Source organism: Mauremys reevesii, linkage group 7 (genome assembly GCF_016161935.1).
Source record: "Mauremys reevesii isolate NIE-2019 linkage group 7, ASM1616193v1, whole genome shotgun sequence".
Classification (NCBI taxonomy): Eukaryota; Metazoa; Chordata; order Testudines; family Geoemydidae; genus Mauremys; species Mauremys reevesii.
In genome coordinates, this window is record NC_052629.1 from 97,816,430 (window position 1) to 97,836,812 (window position 20,383).

General features: G+C 43.1%; 1 long non-coding RNA gene across 1 annotated transcript; it reads right to left on the reverse strand.

Annotated features, from left to right (window-relative positions):
- Positions 1-2,055: 2,055 nt before the first annotated feature.
- Positions 2,056-14,518, reverse strand: LOC120368956. The gene is made up of 3 exons (XR_005582863.1): positions 13,973-14,518; positions 12,985-13,114; positions 2,056-4,934 (listed from the first exon to the last, which is right to left on the reverse strand). It is a non-coding gene; the product is annotated as an uncharacterized LOC120368956 (long non-coding RNA).
- Between the last annotated feature and the right edge of the window lie 5,865 nt (positions 14,519-20,383).

Genomic DNA, 20,383 nt, shown 5'->3' on the forward strand with positions numbered 1-20,383 from the left:
CGTCAACCCAGCAGTCTATCCTTGAACCCATAAATAATGTAAAAAAAAAAAAGGACTACATTTTCCTGGCATCCTCTTTTCAGATGTGCTATTCCTACTGCTTAATGCAGCAAAATGATGCTAAAATACCCTGCCCCTAATTTCGTTTAGTTCATTAAAAATGGACATCGTAGCATAGAAACGTCACAAGTATGACTGTCAAGCATCAGATACTTGCTTCAGCAGTAATATTGTGTTCAAAATTACTTGATGCCACTGAACAAAACAAACACAAAAAGCTAGGTGTAAGCCAAATGGCTCTGGAAAACACTCCTTGAAATGTGAAAATACAAATATAGTCTTATACATGCACTGGGGTATACATCGTCTCCCTCCCCCGGCAAATAAATAAGCAGAGTTATTATCCCAGTTCATAGATTCAGTGATTCAAGGACTGGAAGGGACCTCGAGAGGTCATCGAGTCCAGTCCCCTGCCCTCATGGCAGGACCAAATACTGTCTAGACCATCCCTGATAGACATTTATCTAAACTACTCTTAAATATCTCCAGAGATGGAGATTCCACAATCTCCCTACGCAATTTATTCCAGTGTTTAACCACCTTGACAGGAACTTTTTCCTAATGTCCAACCTAAACCTCCCTTGCTGCAGTTTAAGCCCATCGCTTCTTGTTCTATCCTTAGAGGCTAAGGTGAACAAGTTTTCTCCCTCCTCCTGATGACACCCTTTTAGATACCTGAAAATTGTAGACTATTTCCTCCTTAGCTGCATGACTAAACAGGTTGAATCTTCATAAACCTAAATGATATAAACATTAAAGAAATCTTCATGAAATTGCCTAGAGATGTCAGAAATAACGTCATTCACCCTGCTCACACTTCTAGGCCCAGTTTAGTTTATCTTCAAGGACAGAATTTTCTACTTTAAGATTTCAACAATATTGCTGTTCGTTCTGTATTTAATTGAACTGTCTACCTGCCCAGGTGATTTATTGTCTCTTTATGTAGAATTAGACATGCTAGAGCAAGTACTCGAGTGGTCATTGCCCACACTGGCAAGAGAATAAACGTGGCTTGGTTTCCAGAAAATTCAGCCTGTACTAAAGTGTCATCCACCTTTTGACTTTTTTGGAAAGGAAGAAAGCATTTCCCATAAAGGTTGTCCAATGCAGGATGACAAAATGGGGACAAGTCAGCTGAAATCACTGTGAACTGACCCCATTAAACCTCCTTTTTGAGTTCCTATTTAAGCTGCTATTTTGGTTTTATTCTCCCCTTGAAGAGGCCGGAGGGCCAAAATGCTGGGGGTGAAATCCTGGCCCCACTAAATTCACTGGCAATTGATTTCAATGTGGTCAGGACTTCACCCTGGGTCTTTTTTGTTGAATGGATTTAAAGAGTTAAATTGTGCATTCATGTCAAAGCAGTATGCAGGCACATGTGGTGTGCGCCCACATATATGCTGTGTGTATGCACATAAACACACAGATTTTTGATCAATTAAACATTTTCACTGCCCCGCAGATGGCCACTTTTTCAGCAATAAACGGTCAAATTACCTAAACTCAAAACAGTAAACCAGTGAAGTACTGCTACTTTACATGGTTTGTTTTTCTTTAAAAAAATCATCTTAGTTCGCCATTCACTAGAATAGAAATTACAGCAGTCACATCATGACTGTGTCAAGACAAGCCTAGAAAGATCACATTATTATGCTGTATGCAACACAACTTGATCTCGCATTTGTGGAGACTCCTAGTTTACTGTAAAGTGCTCATTCCATGGAGATGATGTTTTGATACCACAATATTATTGCAAGTCGAAGGCCATTTCAGGGTAGGATGATTTTATATATATATATATATATATATATATATATATATATGTGTGTGTGTATGCAAGACAATGAATACCATATGCTGTTAAAGATTATGGCATAATAATGTCTATGGCAAACTCACTATGTAAAATTTAATATAAATGGAAGCCAGAAAGCCAGCCTTTACAAACGTTATTTTAGTAAAAAGGATTTTAATGCAAGTCTTTGGAGACAGCGCTACAATAAACAAAAACCAATAGTAGGACATAACATGAGTTAAAGATTTAATTCATTCTAAACACCAGTTTTTAAATGAAGTAAATATTAAAACATGCCTGGAATTCAGCTGCTTGCTTATACTCAGATCTCCAGACTCATCCATGGAACAACGTGACAAAGCTAATTTGTTCCTTTGCCTAGCAACAAGCCTTCTGGGGCTTGATACCCTGAAGAGTGACAGTCTCATTAACAACAAGGATCACGAAAGTGCTTCCTTCTTAGATTTCCTGTGTCAGGATTTGTTCTCCAGTGCTGCTAACAGTGGGAGGGGGTGATGGGAAGCAGACAACTTTTCTGGGGATGTTTGAGCCTGGTAAGAGAGTTGTAATTGCAAAGTAGAATGAAATATCATGACCTAATACTGTGCTAAGCGATTGGCCATTTCCATTTATGTTCAGTACTCTATTTCATTTCTGTTACCCAGCCAGCATAATTTTCTATAATACAAAACTTACAGTGGAAGATATTTTTAAGCTTGAGTTTTCATTTACCCACTGTTTCCAAACAGTGGTACCCAAGATACCAACTCTTAGGATAGGAAATGATGATCTGTTGGCAAAGGTTGATTTTTTAAATAGTGACCATGGCATGTTATGGCTGTCATTAACTATAGGACTGAACTAAAAGCTTAGGTCCAAGCTTTGCCCTTGAATTGCCAAGGGTTACATTTTAATCCACAATCCAAGTTTGCCCTAACAGTTTTTGTTCACGTCAAATCCAGACCTACAAGAGTCTTGTTTTCTGCACTGACCCCAAACTCAAAATCTCTTCATAGCAGCTCTTGAGTTTTTGGTTCAGCTGAATCTGAACCCCTAGTCCTAGTTGGGATGAACACCAAACCTCATTCTAACCCCACTATGAATCAAAACCTTTCATGCACATATTTGTCAAACGTGAGAGAATTGCTGGGGGTGGAGGTACCCAGTCACCTGTGCATATCACTCCCACCACTAATCAACCCTTCCTGCGTCTACTCCCCATATCAGTCCTGCATGTGCCAGTGTAGAAAATTATGTCAATATTATATACCTTACACGTTATTATACAGAATACAAAATGACAAACGCTTTTGGGTTCAGAGTTACCATACTGCATGGGCTGTGCTTTATGACTGTTTCCCAGTGATGATGATCAACTGTACTTCTATTTGTCATTGGAATATTAAAGTTAATTTACATTAGACACTGCAGAGTAAACATGATATACCTGTTGGCTGCAGTGTTTCCCATTTCTTTTCCCAGAGAGAGCCTTTATTCTCTACTTCAGTACAATGAATCCTTTTTCATAGGCCTATTTACACAAATACTCATTGATGCAGCTACGAAAGAACAGGTGGTGTGTTGCTTGCCATAAAATCATGAAATAAATATTCCAGAATACAAATGGCCAAATGCAGCCAAGGCTTGACAGAGAACTATAGAACTGTCAGCACAAGTCACGTATATGCAAAGTCACCTTTTCATGTTAGTCCAGGGGTCATTAACCTTAAGATGACAAGCACTTTGTAAGGATAAAGGAATCTGTCCTCCACAATCAGGACAGCATGCGCACACATGCACACATGATGGAAACATTTGCCTGTGGCCTACAAAAGGGAAAGTTCACTCTGCACAGCTGAAGCAGTTGTTCAATATGCGGTAAAGGATTTGGGAGTAGTTAGCACACCGGGGACAAAAAGGGAATGATCACAGGAAGGCAGAACAGACAAAAGAATGAGATGTGAGGGGAGAGAGATGCCAGTAGCTAGAAAGATACAATACGTAAGTGTTATCATCCTGTGACAAATGGGAGCCCTGCAATACAAAAGAGAGCTCTCTTCCCTTTCTCATCAATGAAAAAAAATGTAACACAGCATGGGACATGTGGCTCATATCATGTTTTTCTTTTGGTGGGGTCCTAAGACTGCCAAGAGGGAGAAACAGTAGCAACATCTGGGTAGCAGTATTTTTTTTTTAAATTATACAACAGCACCCACAGATCCCAACCAGGAATGGGACCCCATGGTGCTAGGCACTATAGCCCAGATTCACAATGATGGTTAGGACCTTCCTCCAATTGATTTCCAGTGTAGTTGAGAGGTATACATAGCCCCAAGCATGTGAAGCTACTTGCTGCATAGAAGTAAATCTAGATAAGATATGAATGTTGTGGGCTTTTGGAGTGTCTATGTCCATTTTCCTCTGTATTTCTTACTACGTACGTCATGGAGATAAAGGAGAGCTAGAAGTAAGCATGTTTGTATGGTTTACCTGGTTGTTTCTTAAACCTGTGATTTACTAGCACCATGAGGTTATGATGAAACAGAACAGACGATGTCAAAGGTCGGAATTCATAATTACTCAGACCTTTCTTCTTCACTCTTGGGGCTGATATTTTCTGTATCATGTAGTTATACACGAGAACGTATTTGAGTAGGAGCTGTCTACAGATCCCTGGGTTTGGGAGGGAAAGAAGTGGTCTTCATCCACATGGGTGCATGAAGAATAGAAGTACTTTTATCCTCTTTTGCTTTTTTGAATTAGACAGCTGACACTTCAATAAGTACAGGGAAAACTATACAAGATAGCCCCCATGAAAAGAAACCTCAATGCTTTCAGAGATTACCCCCAAATATCCCCAAACTTATTGACTACAGTTATGATCCACCTTCATAACTGAAGGCCACTTCTATTAAGCAGCCAATTTTTGTCTCTTGAGTTATGGCTGAAGGCAGCTTTCAATGTACTCTTCATTTCAGGCTTCTCGTTTATACAGGAAAGATTGACAGTGGCTTCTTATTTCAGTGTAGCTGAAGGCTCTTCAACAGGAGAAGTTGTGTCAGAGTGTATCAGATGGCCCCTGCATAAAAACAGTGTATTGTGCTTGTTATCTATAATCCATCTGAAGTGATGGCACAAAAGGTTCTGCAGTAGGGAAAGCTTTGTACAGGATGCTGCATCTCTTGTTCCTTATTTTCCTTTTACAAAGCAGAACAGTTCTTTGTTGTGGAACTGGGCCCTGCTCTGCAGTAGCAACAGCACTCAAGCAGATGAACAAGAGGAAAAAAAAAAACCACCCCAACAACCTCCGCTTGCAGAAAAAGCCTACTCAAATATCCTGCTTGGGCTGGCAAATCCCACTTGAGCGATACTGGTCCCAACACCGATGGCTAAAGTGCCCAACTATTAACACAGTTTAGAGGAACAGCCTTTTAGAACAATTCTTTGTTTACTACCACTTAACCAGTTCTTAATCCACAATAGGATTTTTGCCTCTTACTCTGATTATTTAAGTAATTTAACAACTTTATGAACCACCTTGTCAAAAGCCTTTGGGGAAAAAAAAATCAAATGTAGCTACATCCATCAGTAAGCTCTCTCAGATGTTTTCAAATCCTTTCAATTCGTTTTAATAGGTTAAAGCAGCACAATGTACCCTTAGTTACGGCATGCTGCTTTGGCTCCATCCGGTTCTACTTATTCAAGTCTTGTGTTACTTTCTCCTTAGTTACACTTTCAATCAATTTGGTCCATTCAGGAAAGACAGTCTGTAGCGATGGGCACCTTTGTAAAACAATGCAAATCCAGTTCTGGGGAGATTTAGCACAACATGGCGATCTACAAATGCTTCTGGACAGCTTCACATCTAAGGCAGCTCTTACCACTTCAGAAAAACTGCTCTTTCCTTTTCATTTGTTAGTTGATGATTTGTTAGGGTTTTTAATGTTATATTGGCTTCATATACTGATTGGATTATATTTTGTTTAATGAAATGCAATATTTTCAATGTGGATACAGGTCTCTCGCGATTTCAACTTTACACATAGGGCCAGAGTGGGGGTGTGGCCTAAAGGGGAGGGGTCGTGGCCTCAAGATTTAAAGGTCCTGGGGCACCAGCTGTGGCTGGGGGTCCCAGGGCCTTTAAATCACCCAGGGGGCTCCCAGCTGGAGAGGTGGCTGGTAGCCCCTGTGTCGAACTAAAGGGTCCGAGGCTCCAGCCACCGTGGCGCTCCGGGCCCTTTAAATGGCAGCCCCAGCCCGCGGCGGGGCCGGGGCCAGCATTTAAAGGGCTCCACAGGGCTCCCCACCATGGCGGGAAGCCTGATGGAGCCCTTTAAATCCCGCCCGCAGCTTCGGCGGCTGGGCCGGGGGGGGGGCATTTAAAGGGCGGCGGGGAGCCCAGTGGAGCCCTTTAAATGCCTCCCGGCTCGGCCACAGGAGTTGCGGGTGGGGTTTAAAGGGCTTGGGGACATAATTTTGGCTATATGCAGTTATCACTTTACGTGATAACCGCGGAATGGAACCCCCGCCTAAGATAAGACTTGCCTGTATAGAAAAATCACCCAAGTTTCCAATAATTCCGTACATGTAAGACTAATGTTAGTCTCTCCCCTACTTCACATTTTATTCCCTTGGTGACTTGAATAAATAATCATTTGGTCACAGGCTGTTAGCTGTGTTTGAGTGGCTAACGTCCTAACTTCGTCTTTAGAGACTTACACTAAAATCACTGCCCGGTCAGTGAAAAGCAGCTTCTGAAAAGGAATTGTCTCATTTTCCACAGTGACTATGGAGGCAAACAGCATATTTAGCTTTCTTGCAACCTTGTCATCTTCCTCCTATGCCCCCAACCAGTGAGTTCATGAACAGACACACGTGACTCCTTCTTGGTTCTAATATAATTTAAATTATCTATCTTAGTAGTTATATAGCCTCTTTTAGGTCTAATTCAACTTCACATTTAAGTCCATCTCTATTCAGTATGGGACATATTTGATATTAAGCATGTGTTTATTGCTTTACTCAACAGAAGTATTGATGCTCAGCTTATGTTTTGCCTCATATAGGCCTTGATCCTGCAATTGGATCTACATAGGTGCAACGGTCTCAGAGAGGAATTCAACTGCAATTTAAGTTCTGATTTGTTTGAAGTATTTGGGCAGGATTCAGTGCTTGTACATTTCTAATCAAGACTAGGCCATTCTGAACATTTAAGTGAGTTTTCTCTCTACTTTCCACACAGTAATTAGAATATTTTCGTTAGTAAGCAGAATGGGGTTTAAGTATTGGATTGCTTTTGTGCTCAGACTAGTCCTTAGAATAGTGCATCTTTAAGAAGATGTATGCGGTGTGGTTGTAGTAGGGTGACCAGATGTCCTGATTTTATAGGGACAGTCCCGATTTTTGGGTCTTTTTCTTATATAGGCGCCTATTACCCCCCACCCCCGTCTCGATTTTTCACACTTGCTCTCTGGTCACCCTAGGTTGTAGCCATGTTGGTTCCAGGATATTAGAAAGGCAAGGTGGGTGAGGTCAAATCTTTAATATTAATGTAATTATTATTTTATGAACATCTTTCATTACAGAAGTTGGTTCAATAACATATTACCTCCCCCATCTTGTCTCTTTAAATAGATGACTGGTTCAGTAACAAATACTTTAGAGCAATTTAACTTCACACATTATGCATGTATCCTAGCAGCATTTTTATATGAAACCATATAATCAAGTAAACAGAACATTTCTCCTCTCCGTGTGTACAGCCAGCTACATTGCAGAAGTGCTTGCTGGGCAGACGTGGAATGTCATTCAGTAATGAAGTGATTAATGTTTATTACCAACACTCTGAATGTCTAGAACACTTTCTAAAGGAGAGTCTCAAAACATGTTACATAAATATTAATGAATTAAGCATCACAACGCTTATGGAAAGGAAGCTCTTGTTACCACCCCCATCTTATGGATGGGGAAACTGAGACCTAGATGTCAGTTAATTTCTCATTATGCCTTATGGAATAATGTTACCCAAGTCCGTGTTAAACTGGGGCATAGAACCAAGGATTAAAGAGTCCAGATTGCAGGCTTCCTTCTCTAACCTGTAGAATACACATCCTCTTTATAGGCTACAAATTCCATGTGAAACAATGAAGCAACATTTCCAATTCGGGTTGAGATTATGAGTTTCCTTCTCCTAAAAGTCAAAACCTGATCATCATCACCACTTTTTCCATAATAATCCCATATGGTCCAGCTCTTTTCTCACCTTTCTAGAAGTGCAAGTTTCTGTTCAGCACTCTTGAGTGTCTGCAAAAAGTCCCTTTAAAATGGCACTGAAAATGCCCAAAGAACTTTGGCATCAGCATTCATTATTTTTATGCCTTATTAGATTTCCTGTTCTAAAATAAGGATTGAGACCCTAGAACTGCAGCAGTGCAGAAGTTTCCAAAGCAGAATCACTGCTTTCCCAGCACTAGGATGCTTCCTGCCTCCCATCACTATAAATTAACTCTCATTTGCATTTCAGTCACTGCAGAAAGTGAATGCAACCCTGAAAGATAAAATCCAGCATATCCTCTGTTGACCATATGGAGAGTAACAGAAAAAGAATTGGAGGCACTCCTCCAGGAAGTAAGGGAACTAATGACTTCCTCCTCATTCTAGCCTTCACTGGAGAGTGGACTCGCAACTCTCCATCACACTGACCTACTCACAGTGGTTCTCAAACTTCATTGCATCGTGATCCCCTTCTGATAACAAAAATTACTACATGGCCCTGGGTGTGTGGGGGGGAGGAGGGACGGAACCTCAACCCCACTGGCTGGGGCTGAAGCCCTCGGGCTTTGGCTTCAGCCAGGGCCAGCTCTAGGTTTTTTGCTGCCCCAAGCAAAAAAAATTTTGGCTGCCCCCCGTCCCAGCCCTGGGCTCCCCCCCCCCCGCACCCTCCATGCTGCCCCAGCCCTGGGCTCTGCCCCCCCACACACACCCTGCCGCCCCAGCCCTGGGCTCCCCTTTCCTCCCCACCAGTGCCCCCCACACACACCTCCTGCCGCTCCAGCCCTGGGCTCTGTCCCCAACCTGCACCCTCCTTCCACCGCAGCCCTGGGTCACTGGTAACTCGCTCCCAGGGCGGGTCATTCAGCAGGAATTTTGGATGTGCACAGAACACAGACAGGACTGGTTCCCATATGGTTACAGAGCTGCAGTAAAGTGGAACAATTTTCAGCTTGTGTGATTGGAGGATATCTGGATGCATATTATAAGACTGTCCTACATAAATGAGGAAAAGTTGAGGTGCCTTTATTATTCTTTTGTTCCATTCTTTCTTTCTATGGGGAATTTGCCAATGCAATATCACTGTCTTCCTTTTAGCAAACAAACAAATAAAAAAGGCAATGGCTGTTGAAAATAGCAATTCCAGTCCTAATAACCACTGGGAAGCATTTCTTGCTCAATTTTATCCTACTTTTTCTACAGCAAGTTACAGTGGATCAGTATATTTGATTTGGGAGAAATGAAGTAACAGCTGCCCAAACTAAGCTTGAGCACTCCTGAATTTTGAGGTGTTCAAATCTGGAAGGCAGGTGCTGGGGGTGTGTTGAGGGGGGGGATGGGCTGTGGGCTCCGTGGGGGAGCATGGCAGCATGTATGCAGCAGCATGTCTGGAGCTGCGTGGAGCCAGACACGCTGGTCTGAGTGGCACGGTAAAGGGGCTGGGGGGTTGAAGAAGGGGTAGGGAATTCCGGGGGCAGTCAAGGGACAGGGAGCAGCGGGGTTGGATGGGGGGGAGGTTCGCGGGGGCAGTCAGGGGCAGGGAGAAGGGGGTTAGATGGGTCAGGGGTGCAGTCAGGGGACAGGCAGAGGTTGGATAGGCAAGGGAGGCCCAGGGGTTTGTCAGGGGACAGGTAGGGGGTGCAGTCCTGGGGGGAAGTTGGGGGAGTCTCAGGAGGGGGCAGTTGGGGACAAGGAGAGGGGAGGCTTAGATAGGGGGTGGGGTCCCAAGGGCCAGTTAGGGGCAGGGGTCCCAGGAGGGGGCAATCAGGGGATAAGGACCAGCGGCGCTTAGATAGGGGGTGAGGTCCTGGGGGGCAGTTAGGGGTAGGGGTCCCAGGAGGGGGTGATCAGGGGACAGGGAGCAGGGGGGGTTGGATGGGTTGGGGTTTCTGTAGGGGGCAGTCGGAGAGAGTGGATGGTGGCAGGATGGGGCTTCCCTCCCCCTGGAGTGTCCTGTTTTTTGAATGTTAAAATGTGGTCTCCCTACCACTCTCCACTCACAGCACGCTGCCACATGAGGTCCCCCTCCTTCCTTTCCAGTTGGTAGTGGCCAAGGGAATGCTGGGAAATGTAGTTCTTTCCCTGCTCCAGGGCTGGTTCTATAGGCAGGGAGCTAACCAAGGAACTACAGCTCCCAGAGCCCCCTGTTGGTTCTCAGCTCCCATGCCGCCCCTGCAAATAGGCTGCCCCAAGCAGGTGCTTGCTTTGCTGGTGCCTCGAGCAGCCCCTGGCTTCAGCTCCGGCTCCGGACTCCAGCAAGTCTAACACTGGCCTTGGCAATCCCACGGTTGCAATCCACTTTGGGGTCTAGACCAATACTGGATTTACAATGGCGCCATTGGTGCCGGGCCCACAGTCAAAAGGGGCCCCAGCCCGCTCTTCTCCGCCCCCTGCTTTCTCCTGTGGGGTCAGAGAAGCTTGATGCTGCCGGCAGCCTGGCTCCTGCCCTGCCTCTTTCCCCAGCGTGCTATGTTCCCTCCTCCCTCCGATCAGCTGCTGGCCGGGGGGAGGGGGAGCCTCAGCACGCTCGCAGCTCTAGAGAGGAGGAGGAGGAGGAGGAGAAGAGACAGGGGTGAGGCCTTGGGGAAGGGGCTGGAATTGGGGCATACCGCCTCCAGCCCCCTGCGTGAGCACCCCCACGACCCCAGCCCACACCCCCAGCCCCCTGCCCACTGCACCCCCTCACATACTCCCAGCCCCAGGGCCGGCTTTAGGAAGTGCAGGGCCCAATTCGAACAGTTTTGATGGGGCCCTGGCAGGGATGACTAAAAAAAACAAACACAAAAAAACAACCCCCACACATGTAAAAAAACACATGGGGCTTGTACTCACCGGGCGGTGCTCCGAGTCTTCGGCGGCACTTCGGCGGCAGGTCCTTCACTCGCTCCAGGTCTTCGGCGGCACTGAAGGACCCGCCGCTGAAGTGCCGCTGAAGACCCGGAGTGCCACCAAGTAAAAATTAAAAAGGCACCCCTAGCTTCCCCGCTCACTCGTTCCCTCCCTCCTCCGGCTGCCCTTTCCCCCCTCCCTCCGGCGGTGCTCCTTCTGCCGCACCCCCCAATGAATTGTCTTGCGCACCCCACTTTGGAGACCACTGACCTAGGCTCCTTTGACACGTCTGAAATTTTTAACCAATAAATACAAAGAATTACATTACTATAGCAATAACTTTCGATGGGGTTGCACTTCTGTTATGTGACCCACTTTGTTTCACTAAATTTAGGGAAAGCCAGCAAAAGTGTATTGCAACCAACTCTTGGGGAAAGTTATTTTTGTATGTGATATTAGGGTTTTTTTTTTCCAACTTTGTTGTTAGTTTTGTGACCTTTCAGTGGCTGAGTCAATTCAATTCCGGGCTTATATGCTTAGTTAGGGAACACAGTTTAGTTTGTTACATTATCATTAAATATTGATGGCTGCACTGACACCCAACAAATAAAAAAAAAAACCTCAACATCTGACAATACTTCAAAGTGTATGTACCTATAAGTGAAAATACAGTAATAATGCTAAAAGATTAGCATTATTGGAAATGTTCCCAATATACTGTATCAAATCTTTTCAGTTTATTCAGTCAATAGAACGTAGAAATAGCTAGAGGGCGCTGCCTTCTTTTAGACTCTGTTACTAGGACAATAGAAGCTCTCTGTAATGTATAGCTTAGCTTACACAATATATTAAAGAAGAGGGGAAAGACATTTGGTTTCTTATTCCAGAAAGAAAACTTTACTGACAGACTGCCACAAACGCCTTGTGAAGCACCAGGACAACGCTGAATCTTACAACTTGCCAATAACATTGGCAAAGCTTAGGCTTCAAACCGGGTTCTTGTAGCAGAGATGCAGAGGAGAATGAATCATTCATGGGGTCAGTTTCTACACTATGTGCTCTAATTCAACCACAAGTTACTGGGATTGATTCAGGAATCACTGGGTGAGATTCTGTGGACCTGTGGTATGCAGGAGGGCAGACTAGATGATCATAAATAGCCTTTTCAGAAACCTCTGAATCTATGTTTGGAGGGACCAGAGACTCTCCCCACTAGAGGTGGACTCTAGGGATGGATGCATAACAGCAAGGCCCAGAGTGTACTTGTTGTGTGGATAAACTGGGGCTACCATTTCATGTGGATTCCTCAAACCAAAAATGCTACTTGCATTCTAAGAATTCCTGTGAGTTTCCAGAGCCCATTTACAGCATATTGCTCATAAAAATCCCAGTGAGAAAGACTTGGTACGGACAGACTTATCAATTCCCAGCTGTATCTATTAATTTTAAATATTAGAATATTATAGTTACAAAAAAACTCTTAAAAAAAGATTCTAGATATCTGAAGGTCTGGAAATACTCAGTTAAGGCTCCTCCATGCACCTTCACTCTGTCCCCTAAACAATGGGAGGACCTTCACCAGTTGCCATAGTAAAGAAATATAGTCTTCTCTGTTGCATATATTAGTTACAATAGTATACTCTTATGTTATGCTATACGAATCCATTCATGGACTGTGTGCGTGTCATGGACCCATCTTGTGACCATGTGTAGTTTACTTGGCATCCGTAGCCGTTAGTTCATAATGTTCTGAGATAAGTACCTGTGCATCCATCCATCCAAAAGTTATAAAGAAAAAATAAATAATACAAACATAGGCTCCACTCCTGCTTTGTATGTATTGAGCCCCATTGCAAGATCAGGGCCATAGCTATCTAGAGTTAGTGCCATAGCTCCATGATACGCAACGAGATAATACTGATAACAGCTTTCAAAATAAATTAAGTGCACAAGGATTTGGGGGCATGGGCGGCCAGGGGACAGGTTTAGGCCACCTACCGAATCCTCATATTTGGTCCTTCAGTTCTTACCTTCCTCTCTTCTTCACTGGAGGGGATGCTTTAGGGCCTGAGGACTGCGATAGTAGCTATGGAGCAGCTCTAGTCTTGTGTGGAGCATTCATTCCTGTCCCCTGGGTTCCTCCTGAGCTGGGCACTACTCCTAAAAGCATCATCTCATTGTACAAAAGAATCCTTTGAACAGGTCTATTTATTTTTTTATTAGATTAATAGAGTTCATTGTTTGATAATGTTTCAGCTTTGCTCTGTACACAGAAACCTTGTCATTTAACTGATCTATTCCTTGAACTGGTACATTGTCAATAGGTTGGATTTTTAGGGCCTGATTTTTCCTCTTACTTACACCAGAGATTTAAGGGGAGGTACTTCTGAATCACTGCTACGTAAGTGAGAGGATAATCAGGGCCTGGCTTATTATGCCACTGCCCTCACAGAGAACACTCTGCTAGTCACCCCCACTCTTTTATCACGAAGAGAGTTCAGCTCAGGCACTTCCACTGACCGCAGCTGTTAACTAAAGCCAGCCTACTTCTCCTGTAGTAGCCTGTTATGCAGAGGTGCTGGAAAAATTTGTATAGTGGGGGTGCTGAGAGCCATTGAACCAAACTGTAAACCCTGGATATGATGGAAACCACATCAGGCCAGGGGGTGCAGCAGCACCCTTAGATCCAGCACCTATGCTGTCATGAACTTTTTGGGGTACAGAGTATTATGCAGGACAAGATGCTGAATGTGTATATTACATAGGAAAACTATATTACATTGTATTATTTGAGAAACAGAATGTGATCAATGTACTGAAGACTATCACAGTTCATATGCAAGAAGGAGCAGGGTTAAGATTGGGCTTTCAACAATAAGGTCAGTATTTCCTAATTTTTGACAGCCTAACCATGGACCCAGTTTTATCATAGCAGTTTTTTGTATGGAGAGTTTAATAGTCTCCTACTTAGTTGTTTGCAGTGTTGTGGTCAAGCGTCACAGGGTGCTTTCTACTCACCACTGGATGGCACCCAATTCTGGGGATTAGATCTGCCTGGTTCAGTACCCTCTTCCTTCTCGTCCACTGTTGCAGCTTTCCTCTCACTCACAGAGTTGCAGTATGGCTGCTTTGTGACTCAAGCCTGCCAACCAGGGCAGCTGTGATTTTTCCCTTCAAGGGGAATCTTTCAAAGTCTCCCTGCACAGGCAGTCCTCACACCCACTGCCCTGACTATGTCACGCTCAGTGACTCCCTCTGTCTTCCCGTTCACTGCCCCAAGCAATACCACTCTGCAGGGTAGTAGGGGAGACCAGGCCTACCCTCTACACTGGGTTCCAACCTTACTACTCTCTTTCCTGGACTATTTCCAACCATGCTTCTTTAAGTTCCTCCTTCATCAGACTCCCTAGCCAAACCCCTCTCTCTTAGACCTACTAGATAAACCCTTCCTCATGAGCGCCTATCTCCCTTTCTTTCTCCCTTACCCCAGAGAGGAAAAACTCCAGACTTTCTCCCTACTACCCTCCATGTGTTGCCAGCCTCCTGGCTTCATAGAAACCCTTCCTGTTCCTTCACAGCTGAGCTTCCTTCTAATTAGCTCCCTGCACTCAGCCTGCATCTCTCCCCTTTGCAGCTTAATTAGCTGATTGCATCCATCTCGCCTAATTCAACTCCCTCAGGGCTGGTGTGGGGTATACAACCCACCACAATGAGGTAATACCTTTTATGGGACTGACTTTCTGTTGGTGAATGAGACAAGTTTGGGAGCCACACATAGCTGAAGAAAACCTGAAGAAGAGCTCTGTGTAGTTTACAAGCTTGTCTCTTTCACCAAGGGAAGTTGGTCCCATAAAAGATATTACCTCACCCACCTTGTCTCTCCTAGTTAGTTATTAATTTAACCAAAAGGTAAAACAGGTTGAGGAGCTCCACCTCTCAGGAGAATGCTTTGCTGGCTAGCATAAATTGGTAATGAACTGTGGCTATTCCATAATGGGGAATTCTTGAGACACACCCAAAATTCCTAGTCCCACATCCTTTAGCAGAATGGTGCTACAGCACTCCTAAAATGAATCAGTCTCCTGCACACTTTACAAAGGCCATGGCAGCCCTCTCTATCCATGCATGCCTTTAGCATACTCTCCACTATACAGCTAAGATAGTCACGTGTGTGCACAAACACAGCTTTCCTTAGCTGGTCACTTTATGAGCTTGGATGTGAAATGTGCTGTGCTTGTGCATTAACATTTCATATGATCATAAGTCCATTAAATCCATATTAAATTTCACCGGAACACTCAGTAAGGGCAATATTCATGTTGAACTCCAACTTTCTAGCCTCCCAGGGTTCACCTGTAGAGTTTTTCCACAAGAAAAGGCAACATTCTTCTCTAATGGAGAAAGTGTATATATACACACTAAGGTATACATTAATATTATATGTTGTCATGGTACTCAGAGAGAGAGACACACAGCTGATATGATTTTGTTGAAACTTAAAAAAAATAGGAAGGAATTTTCAGGACCAGAGATCGTGCTTAGAAAACATCAACCTGAAAATGTGAACATTCTGAGTGTCCAAAAAATAAGGAAAGTATGGAAAGTGTTATGCTTCCTTAACAGCAGCAGTCAGTGATCTACTCTTCTAATCCAGTCATCACCATAAAAAAGTTACTGATTGCCAGAGGATCCTCAAACCACTAACACAAGTTATTTCCTATTTTAAGTAGAGGGTTAAGATTGTGGTATCTGAGATAGCAAGGCGTGGTAACACCTAGAAAACAGTGAGTGCTATTATTTTACGGAAAGCAGGGGGATGTGATGAGGTGAATAGGCCTCAGACAGGACTTTGCTTGGATAGGGTTAACAGAAAGCCCTGCTGTACACAGCCAGACACCCGTATGAAATCTGTACCAGGAATAAAGTGGAACCATCTGACAACCTGGCTGCCTGGAATCAGCTAACAGAAGGTGGTGGAGTAGCAGGCTCTCTGGAAAGGAATATGAATAATCTCTATAAAGCAGAACTGTAGTTTGGACTAAGAGGCTGGTTGTTTGTGTCTTTGTCTATTGTTTATAACTAAACAGCACCATCACTATGTGAAATGTAGTCCCGTTGTACAGATTCCTTTGTCTGGTTTCCAGCATTGCTGAGGGTGGGGTTTTGTTTTAGATTCCCTTTTACTGGTGTGGAGTGCTGTTGGCAGGATTCTGAAAGAGTTCTCTGTTTTAAGACTAACTAACCCAATCCCTCCCCTCTTCTTTCATGGGAGGAGGGGGCAAAGTAACCTCAGCTGATGCAGGGTGGGTCTCTCAAGCTAACATCTGAAATCTTGTATCTGAAACACTGCTATGTTAGATGCCTGTATATATATATACACACACAGAAAACTTAGCAATATCAAGTGTTTTTTTTCCAGTGTGCATACCTGCCTGTAAAAAAGAAAGACAAGGTGGGTGAGGTAATAGCTTTTATTGGACCAACTTCTGTTTGTGAGAGAGACAAGCTTTCAATCTTACACCGAGCTCTTCTAAGCTCGAAAGCTTGTCTCTAACAAAAGTTGGTCCAATAAAGATATTACCTCACTCACCTTCTCTCTCTCATATCTTGGGAACAACATGGCTACAACAACGCTCGGTGAAAAACAGAACATAGTGCAGTCAAGAGAGTTGCTTTAGATGTATGGCTGTTTTGATGTGTACTGTGAACAGGATGCAATATAGAGAAATGTGTTGCTGCTTAAAGGGCAGCAAGCCCGGGGAAAGGGACTAGCCATGCAAGCACTACAGTCTGGAAGAGGGGTTTATTTAAGGACAACTTCCTGGGGTAATGTCAGCTCCTCTCTGGGAAAACTAACTGCATTACAGTGCCTTGTTAAATAAATCAAATAAAATATTCTTAAGCTGCAATTGCTGGGTCAGCTGACTGTCAGGAGCTCCAGACATCCATGTGTCAATGCTGGAGAATTCATCTAGGTCTAAAAATATGCAACTCTATTTGTTTCGGTTCAGCATGTATGATAGACAAGTCTGGCAGAGGCCCAAGGCTGCCTGAAAGGCTAGTCTTGGTGGGTACTGATGAAAGAAAGCTGAGAGGGGGGAGCCAAGAGCTTTCTCCCCTATTTTCTTTAAAGACTTTACTGGGAGTTTTTCTGCTTTGAGTGAGAGAACAATATTCTTTGCTAAATAAAAATGACTGATTTTTAACCTATGTAAATGTTCATAGATATTAAAGCCATAAGAGACCTTTATGATTATCTAGTGACTCTAATCTGACCTCTTGAATAATATAGGCCATCAAATTTCACCAAGTATTTCCTGCATCAAGCCTATAGCTACTTTTATATTAGTCTCTGAACAGGCAAAATATTTGAATTCTTTTCAGAATATACTGACTGCAAAAATGGGACAAACTAACCCTCCTCCCCACCTTCTGAGTGTGTCTGTATTTAAAGGCACACAGAGATTAGAACACTGGCTTGACCTTGAGAGCATTAAGGCTTAACAACCCTCCCCATGTATCCTCAGTAGGGTTTGATCCCAGGCCCTTCAATACAGCAGCACAGGTTTAACAACTTGAAGTAAAGGAATAAATCCAGTAACTGGTAACTGTCATATGCAGTTATCTAGTGGACCAGAGAGAGTGGCATGTGACACACACTTCACTACTATGTTACACAGCAATAATTGTTTGCTAATTGTTTTGGTTCTAAACAAGAAATAGGAAACTGATTAGGACATAGGATTTCTAACCTTAGTTCACACAGAAATGTAACTCTTTCTCTGCAGCAGTATAAATGAAGTCCTGTAAAGACTGCATTCTTCATAAATCTCAGTAATCGCTAGACTGGGCCCCTGCTGAAATCAGTGACAAAACTCCCATTGGCCATGACCTCCAGGATAGGATGGGGTGTTCAATCCATCAGCAAAGCTTGTCTCTTAGCAGCCGAAGTAATAGTAGAAGGGAAGCTATTGCCAGAGAATAATCACCACTTTACAGTTTTTAATGGCACAAAGTGGCTCTCATTAAGACCTTTAAGGATAAAACCAAATCTTATAATGGCATTAGTTTGGGAGTTTTTCTTCTTTTAAAGAGGGCGTCATTTGGTTAATTATAGCTGAGGGAGAAAAATACTCATCTGAAAATTCTTTTAAGCTAATATTGGAGAATATTTATAGAAAACAACTTTTAGATTTGTAAACCGCAGTAATTGCTCCAGAAATCTTATTCTAAGAGTTCTTCAATCAAGTGTCAAAAACATAGCAGAGCCCCAGTTCTACAAACACTCATACACACTTAATTTTACTACCACAAGTAGTCTCAGTCAGCGCAATAGGGCTGCTCACAGTAATAAAGTTATGTGTGCGTTTGGAGGATCACAGCCAAGGTGACCTATGTGAGCAGTCAAAATAACCAAGTACTTTGAATGCTCAATGAATGGCTTGTGAACTAATTTCAGCTAATCTGAGGAAAATCATAACCTGCTCGGACAACTCATGGACAGAAGAACATGCAAACTTTGTCTAATATATTTTGTTATTATTTGAGCTGTAACCCTACTCCAGTGGAACAGTAGTTTCTTGTTCACAGGTGTACTCCAAATCCCAAATTAGAAAATGAGACACGTTGCATTATAAAAGATACACAAGTGGTGGCAGGTCTAGCAGCTTGCCTCTTTGCAACACAGCTGACTGACTTTCTGCCACTTACTAAATAAAGTATGCAACTATTTTTTGGACTCTACAAGCAGTCTAGATTTTCCTAGGCATTGTATTATGATCTGAATCTTTGACTGTGCTGCTTATATTAGGAGAGCTGATACAATTTCTTTCCAAATCTCAAATCATTTTGGTTTCAATGATTTTCATCTTACCTAAAGCTTTTCTGAATCGCACCCATATTACTCCTCTGCATATACTCATCTATGGTATGGGGATGGGGGGTGGAGGGTGGAACTATTTTCAATCCAGAGTAAAAAAGACAGGTATTTGGAGCAACAAGCGAAGCAATTCGGAGTTTCTCATTTAAGGTGAAAAGACACCTGTTGGAAGGTACAATGCATGGCTGGGGGGAGTAGTAGGAAACCCAAAAAGGAAGGCACAGAGTGTGGAACAACATGTTTTGAACTTTTTAAAAGGAGGTACAGTGGTAAGATGTAGACCTAACAAGAAACAAGTGAACAAACTGCGCACACACTTTACAATTGAGGTGCTGAAATTTTTTTGCTCAGAATGTAGCTGCCAGCCAAAGCCATCTTTTAAATAATAAATGTAGGAGCAAATACAATAAAGAAGGATGTGCTGTGGGGAGAGGAGATTATAAACAGGATTACAGCTCTTACTGACACCAAGTGTTGGTTTTGGAATTGCAGCCTCTATTCCCAGGTACAATAACTCTATCAGACATTCATATTTCAATCCCTCCCTCCCCATTTGAGTCTTTTCTTAAATAAAACTTTCCCTATTTTGTTCTTTGGCAGGAATGAGTGATGCCCTCCTTTCCCACACAGAGATTATAGTGTACCACATTCTGTTGCTTTAAATTTGTGCTCTGGCTAGGAAGCACCAGACTCTTGTATTGACCACAAATGTCAGCTTTTACCACATACTTTTTATTTTGGGAATCTCTTCAGACACTCTCTGCATCCCCATAAGCTGCACTGTGTTAAAGAAAATGAATTGCTAGATACAAAGAAATCTGAAACTTGAGATTTTAGCAAAAAAATGATAATCATTCCTCAGTCAGATCATTCATTTTCCATAACTAAGAAACCAGTGCTGTTTTATGCTCACCAAATAAGCATCTTGGGAGAACTGGTTGATCCACTGCTGGCTTGGGAGACCAGTGCAATCTGAAAGTGAATTTCACTCAGATGCCAGGATGTAGGGCAATTGGGGTCAGCGCCTCTTGAAGGCTGCAACTGAGGTTTCATTGGCTGATCTGAGTGGTGGTCTTAAAAATATTCACCATCCTTATTCATAACACTCGCTCAGCTCACATGCTCTCTCCTTAGACTGGTCATCTCACGTAAGGAAATCCAGACACGAGAGACCACACAGGTTCTCATTACTTTGTAATGACTGTACTTTCAGTTCCTAAACAAAACGGAATGACTTCCAGTACAGTATTAAGTGACCAGTTCATTACTAGTTTTCCTACTGATCATGTCTAGGTATACGGTTCTTGGGTTTTGCCTCAGTGCTGGGGGTTGGACGAGATGACCTCTTCAGGTCCCTTTGAGTCCTGTATTTCTATGATTGTGTCACAGCTTGATAACCTCTCCTCCCATCATAGGCAGTCATGACTAATGTTTCGTAAATATTACGTTAAAGGGAGTACTGGGTCTTTTCTTTATTGTTAGAAATTAAGCAGTCAACTAGAAAACCTTTTTTTTTTTTAATTTACTCAGAATAACTCTCAACTCAGATG